The sequence below is a fragment of the Schistocerca nitens genome, chromosome 9 (assembly GCF_023898315.1).
Source record: "Schistocerca nitens isolate TAMUIC-IGC-003100 chromosome 9, iqSchNite1.1, whole genome shotgun sequence".
NCBI classification, from domain to species: Eukaryota; Metazoa; Arthropoda; class Insecta; order Orthoptera; family Acrididae; genus Schistocerca; species Schistocerca nitens.
This window is the reverse complement of record NC_064622.1, coordinates 265,444,305-265,456,726: the sequence shown is the minus strand read 5'-3', so window position 1 is coordinate 265,456,726 and position 12,422 is coordinate 265,444,305.

Below are 12,422 nucleotides of genomic sequence, written 5' to 3'. Positions count from 1 at the left end.
CGTTCTCTGTTAGGTTTATTGTAAGGAAGTTTGTTTAGTTCCCACAGTACGGTTATCTTTCAGGGCTTTCAATTACGTAATAAAATGAAACACTTGCAGCCGTCGTTTAGACGTTATTTTATTATATGTCCACCAGTTTCAGTGACTCAATACGCCATCTTCAGGCCTTAGCTGATGTTGTGGAAGAGAACTACTATCTTTTATATGATCGTAGCAGTGGCCAGCATCTATGAACTGGTATGCGTAGACTACTGTAACAGCGACGTTGTCCGCAATCATCACAACATCTAAACAGCGGCTGCAGGTAATTCATTTTATGTTACCCGTTACGGTTCTCTCTCTGAAGAAGAATCGGCCTATCACTATTCTGTGCATAGCCCACAAGAAACATTAAGCTTCGGGCTATCAAGTACGTGTTCACGTATGTTGTGTGGATTTTTGGAGCAACAAATTCTGAAGCCATGGCGATTCACATGTCCAGAAATACGGAAGCATCTATGGTGGTCAGCATGGAACACACGAACACACAGCGCAGAAAAAAGTCATTTGGCTGCTACGCTTGGGCCGTTTCCACTGTAAGCAAAAATCCCTAACCGCTAATGTAACACTTCAAGGAAGTTGATCTAGCTTTTTGCAATTCGCGTGGTGCTCGACGAACTGACTTCTGGGAGCTGCGTTGAAATGCACCTCGCACTCTGTCGACATGTGCTTGACACGCACGGGGATGTCTGCTTGGAGTGAGCTCTTCGACACCAGGGTCTCTTTGAAGTTCTTGAACCGCCACATTGTGCTTACTTTGTCCAGTAGTGCGCTTCCGTAATGGCTTCGATAACTCTGCAGCACCGTTGTCACAGATTTGGATTCTGCGTACGAAACGACACATTGCACATTCTCCTGGGTAGTCGCCATACTGGTGCGTTCCAAGCGAACAACAAAGGATAAGGAAAAAACACTTTGGGAACTGCTAAACGTTTCACAACAGCCCACGCTTTTCTATCTCTGATACTCGTACTTTTCCAAGCTATGAAATGATAGCAAGGCTGCGAGGTGCCGGGGCTAGCACTGTATTTAACACTAAATTCTTCTCAAATCTTCATATGGAAATGATGCTCTAAGCCCCCCTCCCCCCCTTTCTAACTCCTACTTTTGCTGTTTCACATGGATTAAGAAGAAACGCGAACTGACTGTAATCGACCCTGCAAGTGGAGTTCAAAATGGTTCAAATGGCGCTGCGCACTATGCGACTTAACTTCTGAGGTCATCAGTCGCCTAGAACTTAGAACTAATTAAACCTAACTAACCTAAGGACATCACACACATCCATGCCCGAGGCAGGGTTCGAACCTGCGACCGTAGCGGTCACGCGGCTCCAGACGGAAGCGCCTTTAACCGCACGGCCACTCCGGCCAGCTGCAAGTGGAGTAGAAAAGAGTTTGGCACCTGCAATAATTTAATTTGATAGACATTAATTAAATAAAGGAAAGTTTCAGTAACGTGGTGAGAAATGAAAGGGTTGCTCTACCGATTAACAGAATGAAAGTTCTGTCCAAAATAACAATTTGATTTATTATGACTAAACTCAAAATCATAAACAAAACAAATGAAACATTTACAATACATCAAATTGGATCAAACTGGATACTCAAATAAACGCTGTGAAGTTGAAGTTGTCCATAAACTAGATTGTGACATTTATGACGAAGTGGTATGTGGAGCCAATTCCTTGCAACTCAAATCTTAAGAGAAACACCCAGCCAACTCAACATTAATTGCTGCTCAGACAATAAACACCCAAGACAGAACAAAGTTAGAAAAGACGAACAGGCGCGCTCTGCTGAGCTCTGATTATCACAGTGCAAATTCCCTAATCTGCTGGTGCTGCGGACATAGATTACCAAGCTGTCTTCTTAACTGCAAGGACACGATCTGGCGTACCGGAAGCGATGGCTGGTTGCTTCGACGTCCCGTCGTGGTCATGATAATGTCGCGAGTATAGCCCGAAACAAATTGTCCTGGTCTGGTTGTTCCAGATTAAAGACTTCCTATCAATACAAACGCGCCTCTGGGGGAGATGAAGAAGGCTCGCCACACAATCACTGACGGTACAGTGATTGATTTTAACAAGCGAAGTCACACAGTAACTCCAATACAGTCAACTTTAGCCAAAACTGCCCAAGACAGACAACATAGGCCGCTTGTACGCAGAACGCTCAATTGCCAACTGTACTCGGAAAGTTATGTTGAAGTCGAAACTTCAGCAACTTTGTTAAACAGTTACAATCAAATAAAAGTATATTAGACAGCCAATGGAAGGCAGGCTGTCCAGAGCAGTGAGAGCTCAGTTTTGTAACCTACTCCGACCGAAAGGGGAGAGCCGACCACCACCAGAGCACCTGTACAAACCAAACACAGAACATTCCCGCCCCCACGACAGTGGCCGTGCTTAAACGTTCCAATCAGCAACTCGAAAACCGGCGGAAAATGCCACTCTACAGCCGAAGCACTACCATTCCACCAATGGAGATTCTTGGCGCCAATTTCTGCGCCGATTTTGCTACGTCACGGAGCTATGCCCTGAGCAAGCCAATCACAGTTACAATTTTGCAGAAAACGCGGGAATTTGTCCGCCAAGGCTGCCTGGGAACACAAGTCATTCCCACGCCTCGCTGGTAGCCCGCCAGAAAGTGTTTTCGCTAAGTTTCTACGAAGTAACGGAATCTCTAGCCCAGCCGCTCCTTTAGGCCTCTGCGGGCGTGTCTCCGCCGCTATTATGACAATGTCGGCGTCTGGAAAGCATTCGCTCGACTCCCTCACAACCGTCGGCTTAACCCTCTGAAGATCGGCAGAGCCCGCCTGTCACCGGACCACCCGGGTGACGAGTGACGCTGCGTGGGAAGTCCGCGTGTGAAGGAATAGCAACTTTTCACCGCATGCAATTAGAGAGGAAAATCGAATTACTCAGAGTAAGATAGAAATATGAGAGGGGGCTTCTGCCACCTCTCAAGGCTTTTGGACACCCTGTACATCTCACGAAATAGCCACGCTGAAATAAAAGAAGTCAGCGAAATCAGAATTATGTGGTGGTTTGCTGACGGTCCTTGTTCACACGTAGCAGTCAAAAATCGGAAGAGGGAAAATGAAGGGGCCGGCCGGTGTGACCGAGCGGTTCTAGGCGCTTAAGTTTGGAACCGCGCGACCGCTACGGTCGCAGGTTTGAATCCTGCCTCGGGCATGGATGTGTGTGATGTCCTTAGGTTAGTTAGGTTTAAGTAGTTCTAAGTTCTAGGGGACTGATGACCTCAGCAGGTGAGTCCCATAGTGCTCAGAGCCATTTGAACCATTTGAAAATGAAGGGGAAGGCAGAGACTTACAAGACGTACTATTTGCATAAATCTTAAAATGGTGTGCAGAATATACACTATCCACCCACATTAATGTGATAACCGCCTACGCTCGACGCCAACGTGTAATAAACACTCCCAGACGCCAGGTGGCAGCACTAGCAGTGGAGTGCATATAAAGCGTGCAGGAAGGAGGGGGACACGCTAAACAGTGCAGTCGATGTGATGCTGAAACGGAGCTATTTATCTGACGTCCAAAAGGGCATGAGCATTAGCTGTCGGGCCAAGGGTGGAAGAATTTTTGAAAACTGTTGGCTGGTCTATGTGGTTAAGTATCAAGTTCACGGCAAAATGGTGCTATCTAACAAAGTCCCTAGGCAACTGTGGTGCACCGCAGGCCATAGATGACAAGGGTGACTGACGACTGCATAGATGTGTACGGGCGAACCTTTGACCATAAATATAATAGACTGGCCCTGACGTCATTTTCGTGGCTCCAACATCTCTGGGCTAAAGTCACGTGAATGTTGGCAAAACATGGTTGTTTCGTGTTGCGCTTATGGGTGTACTCAGCGTTTTGTCGGGGGATATGGCATTACATTTCACGTGTAAGTGTTTCTATGATAGTGCAGATGCGTTTATTGAAATCTGCTGAAGTGACTTTTATATGTTTCTTACACTTGAAATAGAGTATCACGTAAATTAAAGCGTTGAAAGTGATTTCTGTAAAGTCAGACTCATATTACATTTTGGACAGTAGTTGTGATAATTCGGTTTCAGAAGTAAATATAACTGTTTCTCGTTCCTACTCATAGGTTCCCTAAGGATGAAAATCGAAGGCAGCCTTGGATACAGGCCCTGAAACGGAAAAACTTTAAGCCATCTGCACAGACGCGCCTTTTTATATATACAAGTGAGATTATAATAAGGTAACAGCACCTATAGTCGACACATGAAGAGAATTTTTTTCCACCTTCTAATACTATTAAATAAATGTAGGCTCGAAAATTATTTTCTGAAACTTCAAAGTCTCACCTTTCATCTAAAATATCATTTTTTTAAAACTGATAGTTTAAACTTTTGTAAAAATAGTAGGAACTGAACCTTTGAAGTGCACCTTAAATTGATACCCTTAAAATGGACCTGCTCCTAAAGTCGACAATTTTGGCACCTATAGTTGACATAATTCCCATATCCCATTTTCTTTTATAAGTGACTAGAGCTCAAAACGCGGCGAATCCAATGTTTAAAGTTTTGACACGAGCCCACTCTTAGTGTTTAAAAGAATTTCAACGACATTTTACTTTAATTGATAGTTTATAGTAATTTCGCCCCGCTGCCCACCAGAGGGGCGTTTGATGTATTTGTTAGATTTTATAAATGGTACTGTGAGCAAATCCAGGTCAAATGTAGTTCTGACATAATTTTTCGCAAATAAAAAAGTAATTTTTGTTGGAAGCGTTTGGCAGTCATTTGAGAAATGTGGGTAAAATACGATACAAACATAGGGTGGCAGATAGCTGATTTGAAATCCCGCCCCGTTTTGCCAACAGTCACGTGGTTTATGTTGGAGCCACACCAGCTCTACAGCTGACAGCCGAGGTGAAACTAGGGGATTCACACAGTGTCTCCTGCGTATGTGCCTCCGCAGCAGGCGCCTGGTTCATGTACCTATGCATGTTAATAGGTGACGAATGCTGGAATTTGCACTCCGATACGGCAACAGGACGTCCAGTGAGAGGCAACAGAAGGTCTTTTCAGATGAATCACGTATTGTGCTCCTTCAGACAGAAGTCTGCTGGCGTGTATGACGTGAGAAGTCTGAAAGCAAACGCCCTGCAACAGTTGTCGGAGGCGTTCTGGCTGGGAGAGAGAGCACTGTGGTCTGAGGAATGTTTTCGTGGCGTTGCCTGTGCGATTTAGTTATTTTGGAAGGCACAGTAGACCAAAAAAACTATGAATCTGTCCTTGGGGACCACGTCGCTCCCTACATCAGTCTGCTTTTCCTTTGCACGACGGCATCCATCAGCAGGACTATGCAATGTGTTAACCAGCTCGCGGTGCACGTACGTGGTTCAACGAGTACCAGGATAAGTTTATTGTACTCCCCTGACAACCAGACTCTCTCTTTCCAAGTATTTATCCAGGCCTGTGGGAGTCTGCTGTTATGGTTAACCGGATTCGGCGTGTTAATTTTGAGGGGTGGCCGGATTCCCTTCCTGTCTCCACGCCGTATCCCCCCCGGACGGAAGGTGTGTATCACAACTGTCTGCGTCTAGTGTGATCCATGGAAATAGTGCGAACGGGTTACAAATATTTGCGAGTCGTGTAACTGATGTGGAGCATGGGAACCAGCTCGGTATTCACCTAGCAGGATGTGGAAAACCACCTAAAAACCCCATCCAGGCTGGCCGGAACACTGGCCCTCGACGATAGTCCGCCGGGCGGATTCGATCCGTGGCTGGCGCGCCTACCCGACTCCAGGAAGCAGTGCGTTAGCGGTCTCGGCTACCGTGGTGGGTCCCAACCACCAGGCTCCCCAGGTTTAAACTCAATCTAGAAACTGCGAGACAGCCTCGAACAGACTGTTCGCTCCCGTGGAACCTCAGCGGAGAAATCTAGCGCAACTGGCCGCAGCACTGGAGTCGGCATTGCTATACATCCCTGTCGGTACCTTCCAAAACCTAATTGACTCTCTTCCTGCACGTCTCGCACTGGTCTGCGCTTCAAAAGTCGATTTTCAGGCTTTTGACAGGGGGTCACATTAACGCGTCTGGACAGTGTACATGTAGTCAGGTAATCAGATAACTACAAATACACGTACGTCAGACGCAGTGTCAGGCCACCTGGATTCATAATTACACTACTGGCCATTAGAATTGGTACACGAAGAAGAAATGCAGACGATAAACGGGTATTCATTGGTCAAATATATTATACTAGAAATGACATGTGATTACATTTTCACGCAATTTGGGTGCATAGATCCTGAGAAATCAGTACCCAGAACAACCACCTCTGGCCGTAATAACGGCCTTGATACGCCTGGGCATTGAGTCAAACAGAGCTTGAATGGCGTGTACAGGTACAGCTGCCCATGCAGCTTCAACACGATACCACAGTTCACCAAGAGTAGTGACTGGTGTAGTGTGACGAGCCAATTGCTCGGTCATCATTGACAAGACGTTTTCAATTTGTGAGAGATCTGCAGAATGTCTGGCCAGGGCAGCAGTAGAACATTTTCTGTATTCAGAAAGGCCCGTACAGGACCTGCAACATGCGGTCGTGCATTATCCTGCTGAAATGTAGGGTTTCGCAGGGATCGAATGAAAGGTAGAGCCACGGGTCGTAACACATCAGAAATGTAGCGTCCACTGTTCAAAGTGCAGTCAGTGCGAACAAGAGGTGACCGAGACGTGTAACCAATGGCACCCCATACCATTACGCCGCGTGATACGCCAGTATGGCGATGACGAATACACGCTTCCAATGTGCGTTCACCGCGATGTCGCCAAGCACAGATGCGACCATCATGATGCTGTAAACAGAACCTGGATTCAGGCGAAAAAATTACGTTTTGCGATTCGTGCACTCAGGTTCGTCGTTGAGTACACCATCGCAGGCGCTCCTGTCTGTGATGCAGTGTCAAGGGTAACCGCAGCCATGGTCACCTAGCTGATAGTCCATACTGCTGCAAACGTAGTCTAACTGTTCGTGCAGATGGTTGTTGTCATGCAAACGTCCTCATGTGTTGATCAGGGATCCAGACGTGGCTGCACGATCCGTTACAGCCATGCGGATAAGATGCCTGTCATCTGGACTGCTAGTGATACGAAGCCATTGGCATCCAGCACGGCGTTCCATATTACCCTCCTGAGCCCACGGATTCCATATTCTGCTAACAGTCATTGGATCTCGACCAACGCGAGCAGCAATGTCGCGATAAGATAAACCGCACTCGCGAGAGTCTACAATGCGACCTTTATCGAAGTCGGAAACGTGATGGTATGCATTTCTCCTCCTTACACGAGGCATCACAACAACGTTTTACCAGGCAACGCCGGTCAACTGCTGTTTGTGTATGAGAAATCGGTTGGAAACTTTCCACATGTCAACACGTTGTAGGTGTCGACATCGGCGCCAACCTTGTGTGAATGCTCTGAAAAGCTAATCATTTTCATATCACAGCATCTTCTTCCTGTCGGTTAAATTTCACGTCTGGCGCACTTCACCTTCGTGGTGTAGCAATTTTAATGTCCAGTAGTGTTTTTTCAACCATCGTTTCCTCATCTACATGTACTCATCCCAACATTAAGGATTTGTACCTCATGTATTTGTGGCACGTCTACGTTTGCTCGGCGTTTACTCCGCACAGCGACAGTAGGATTGGCTCTACTTGACGGCCGCCCCACTCGGCGGTGAATCACCTCGCGACACAACTCCCGCCCCCGCATGCCGCACCCCCACGCGCCTCACTCTTGCCGCGACGCTCGGTTACAGGTTGCGCCCGCCCGGTCCGCCCATTACGCTGATGGCTCGGAATAACAGGTGGGCAAAGTTTGCGCCGCTGTGTGCCGGGCTGGCGACCATTAGGCCCAGAGCTGGCCGCAATTACCGACAAATAAATGAGTCGCGGGCAGGGCCGCGGTCAAGCGCCGGCCCGGAGGACTCCTCTTGCAGTGCACCGCTGCCCCGCAGCGTCGGCGTTCGACTTAATCGCCCCGCTGTGCAGTACAGTGAAGAACTAGGCGCCCTCTGCGCTGTGTCTGCACCGCCGCGTACCGCTGCTTCTGTTTGTTGTTTCACAGTCGACACCGCAAGTTAGGAATCGTGCTCTCAGTTGTCCTAATAAATGAAGAAACACAACTATCATGCATCATCTTCGTTAATACGCTCTAACACAAAAACACCGACGATGGACGACGAAGCAATTTGGATTGGATCGGATTGTTTGGGGGAGGAGACCAGACAGCGAGGTTATCGGTCTCGTCGGATTGGGGAAGGACGGGGAAGGAAGTCGGCCGTGCCCTTTCAAAGGAACCATTGCGGCATTTGCCTGGGGCGATTTAGGGAAATCACGGAAAACCTAAATCAGGATGGTCGGACGCGGGATTGAACCGTCGTTCTCCCGAATGCGAGTCAAGTGTGATGAAGCAATTATCCGAATGGGACGGAAATGGGACGAAAATTCGTAGATGTTATGTACAGGGGGCGCAGTCCCGAATCCTCCCGAAACCAGGTAGGTAAGCAGGTAACAGGACCGAATCCTCCCAAACTGACACACTGTATGTTGTATTATAGACAATAATATAATTATCTCTGTCATGTTCCTTATCTCCTTCCCCTACCCCTCCCATGTTTTAAACAAAAAATATTGAATCACTTATGCACGCTTTGCGCGTGACTTAGTCGCTGGCGCTGTGCCGGCTGGACTTTATCTCAATAAGGTAAACGATAAATTTTTTAAACATATTCACAATACACGCGAAAATTTTCTTATATCTTCTACTGTAACTTCATAAGCTTTCCTTTGCCTGCTTGGAGTATGTATAACGTTTACAACTGCTGCCTGCTTCAAACGGGAGGATTCGGTTCCATCGTTTTTCAGACCCTTGCAGGCTTAGGAGGATTCGGTATTATTTTCCCGACCGCGGGAAGATTCGGGGCAACGCCCTGTACAGGTACATCCCAAGAATGATTACAATTTCAGAAAAACTGGATAATTTATTCAAGAGAAAGAGATTCACGCGGTGAGCAAGTCAATAACGCGTTCGTCCAACTTTGGCCCTTATTCAAGCATTTATCCAGCTTCGCACTGATTGGTTCAGTTGCTGAAAGTCCTCCTAAGGGATATCGTTCAGAATTCCGTACAACTGGCGCGTTAGATGGTCAAATTCCGAGCCGTTAAAATGTAAGCCCAGGATGGCTTGCTATGAAATGCGAAAAAAGACGGGGTTCGAACCACTCCACCGCTAAAATTTTGTATAAAAATCATCAGACATGGCGGTCGGAGACTTCCTGCATAAGAAGTCACCCTCATTCTGCCAACCGCCTTGTCAAAGAGGGCACAGCAGCGGACAGAGTTTCGGGGCGCTCTATTGTCCTTCACGCGAGAAACTGTCCATAAAGGCGGATGAATCAGCAATGATCAAAGGCATGAGGAGCAGAAGGCAATGGAAACCACTGCATTAAAGGCCCACAATTTGTATCTACAGTACAAGTGGCCTGTAAATGAAAAAGTGGCATGTGATATCTCCATTGGCGAAAGATTTCGGACTAGTCACCCATTTTGGTCTCCGGAAGAGGACTGCCAAGAGGGAGTTGACCATAAGAAAAAGACTGAATAGCCAACGAAAGGGTAACGTTCGAAGAGTCCGGGCGTGGAATGTCAGAAATTGTGAACATGCCAGAGAGAGAAAATCCGAAGACGTAAGATTCAACCTAGATATAGCGGACGTCAGTGAAGCGAAATGGAAAGACGACAAGGATTTCTGGTAAGGTGAGGATAGGATAATATCAACAGCAGCAGAAAATGATATAACGGGAGAGGATTCACTATGAATAGGAATGTGGGGCAGAGAGTGAGTTATTTTGGAAATTTGTGGTAAGAGCCTATGGGATCAAACTGCTGAGGTCATCGACCCCTAACCTCACACTACTTAATCTAACTTACCCTAAGGACAACACACACACCCATGATCGAGGGAGTACTCGAACCTCCAACGGGGGGAGCCGCGCGAACAGTGACAAGACGCCCCAAACCGCACATCTACCCCGCGCTGCAGGGTGAGTTACTGAGACTGTTCAGTGATAGAATTGTTCTCATCAGATCCGGCATCAAACCAACACCGACAGCAATAATTTAACATACATGACGACGTCGCAAGCAGAAGATGAAGAGACAGAGAAAGTACGTAAGTATATTGGACAGGTAATTCTCTATGTAAATGGAGATGAAAATGTAATAGTCATAGGAGATTGAAGTGCGGTTGTAAGGGAAGGAGTAGAAGAAAGAATTACGGGAGAATATGGCCTTGGTATTAGGAATGAGAGAGGAGAAAGACTAATTGAGTTCTGCAGTAAATTTCAGTTAGCAATCCCGCGTTCTCTGCTCAAGAATCACAAGAGGAGGAGATATACTTGGAAAAGGTCAGGGGATACAGATGGAATTAAGTTAGAGAATATTAAGATCAGGCAGGAATTCCGCAAACATATACTGGGTTATATGGCGTACCCAATTCCAGATACAGATTCAGATCACTACATAGTAATGATGGTGAGCAGGCTGAAGTTTAGGACACCAGTCACGAAGACACAATATGCAAAGACGTGAGATACGGAAATACTAAGGAATGAAGAGATACGCTTGAAGTTCTCTGAGGCTATAGGTATGCGATAATGAATTACTCAAAAGAAAGTTCACTTGAAAAGGAATGGACATCCCTAAAAAAGGCTATCACAGAAGTTGGAAAGAAAAACGTAGGTACAAGGAAGATAACTACGGAGAAACCACGGGTAAGAGAAAAAAAAATACTTCAATTGATCGACGAAAGAAGTAAGTAAAAAAATTTTTCAGGGGAATTCAGGAACACGGAAATGCAAGTTACTTAGGAATGAAATAAATAGGAACTGCAAGGAAACTATGACGGAATGGCTGCATGAAAAATGTTACGAAATCAAAAAAGAAATGATTGTCGTGAGGACTGACTCGGCATATAGAAAAGTCAAAACAGCCTTCGATGAAACTGAAACATCTCCTTAGAAAAATTATGAATCACTGTGCTGGAAAAATTCTTACGTTATTTGATTTTCAAACAGCTGAGCAAAAGTCAACGTACTCAAACATTTCTCTCTTTACTTATTCTGATCATCACTATACTGAACACAATATTTTTTTAGCGCAACGCAATCTGACTTTCAATAATCCCTACAAAAGAATGGCCCTGACTAACAGTAACCTATACCTTTCATGAATCACTTACCTCACAAAAATCTTCGTTACTCGAACTACTGCAATACAGCGAGCACCAGTACCGCCAAATAAACAAAAGATTCTAAGTACTGAAGGCACTAACTACGGATAGGCATAGTTAGCAAATGAAAGATTTTGATAGAGAACAAACAAAATATTTACCTTAATAATGTTCAAAAGTCATCATATATATATATCTATGAATTCATGACAACCGTCTTTACAAATTTCCTGTTTCTGGCGGACACACGTCCAGATCGTCCGCTTACAGTGACCTCTCAAAACTCTGGCATTTCTCTCTTCTGCCGGCCGCGGTGGTCTAGCGGTTCTAGGCGCGCAGTCCGGAACCGTGCGACTGCTACGGTCGCAGGTTCGAATCCTGCCTCGGGCATGGATGTGTGTGATGTCCTTAGGTTAGTTAGGTTTAAGTAGTTCTAAGTTCTAGGAGACTGATAACCACAGCAGTTGAGTCCCATAGTGCTTAGAGCCAGCCAGTCTCTCTCCACATCCACCACTGCTGGCGGCTCACCTCCAACTGCCCAACACTACAGAAGCGAATATTCCAACAATGAGTCCAACCAGCCACAGACTGCACACAGCACAGTCAGTGATTTTCATACAGAGCGCTGCGTGGCGCTACCAACATAAAAACCTAAAGAGCCTACTTACAAAACTAAGAGCGAGGGCGGTATAACTAAGAACGCAATGGGAATTCCACGGTTAAATGCAGAGAACAGAGCGCATTAGTGGCAAGAGGATACTGAAGGTCTGTGTGTAGGAGAGGACTTGTCTGATGAGGTGAAAGAAGAAGATGCAGAAGTCGAAAGGGAAGAGGCACAATCAGAATGTAAAACGGCTTTGTAGAGCTTAAGAGCATACAAGGCAGAACGGATAGATGACATTGCATCGGAATTTCTACACTCATTGGGGGAAGCGGTAACAAAGCGTATATTCACGATGGTGTATAGAACGTATGAGACTGGCGACATATCATCAGAATTTTGGAGGAACATCATTCACATGATTCCGAGGAGAGAAATAGCCAACAAGTGCCAGAATAATCACCCAATCACCTTAAAAGCTCATGCAACCAAATTGATGACGAGAAT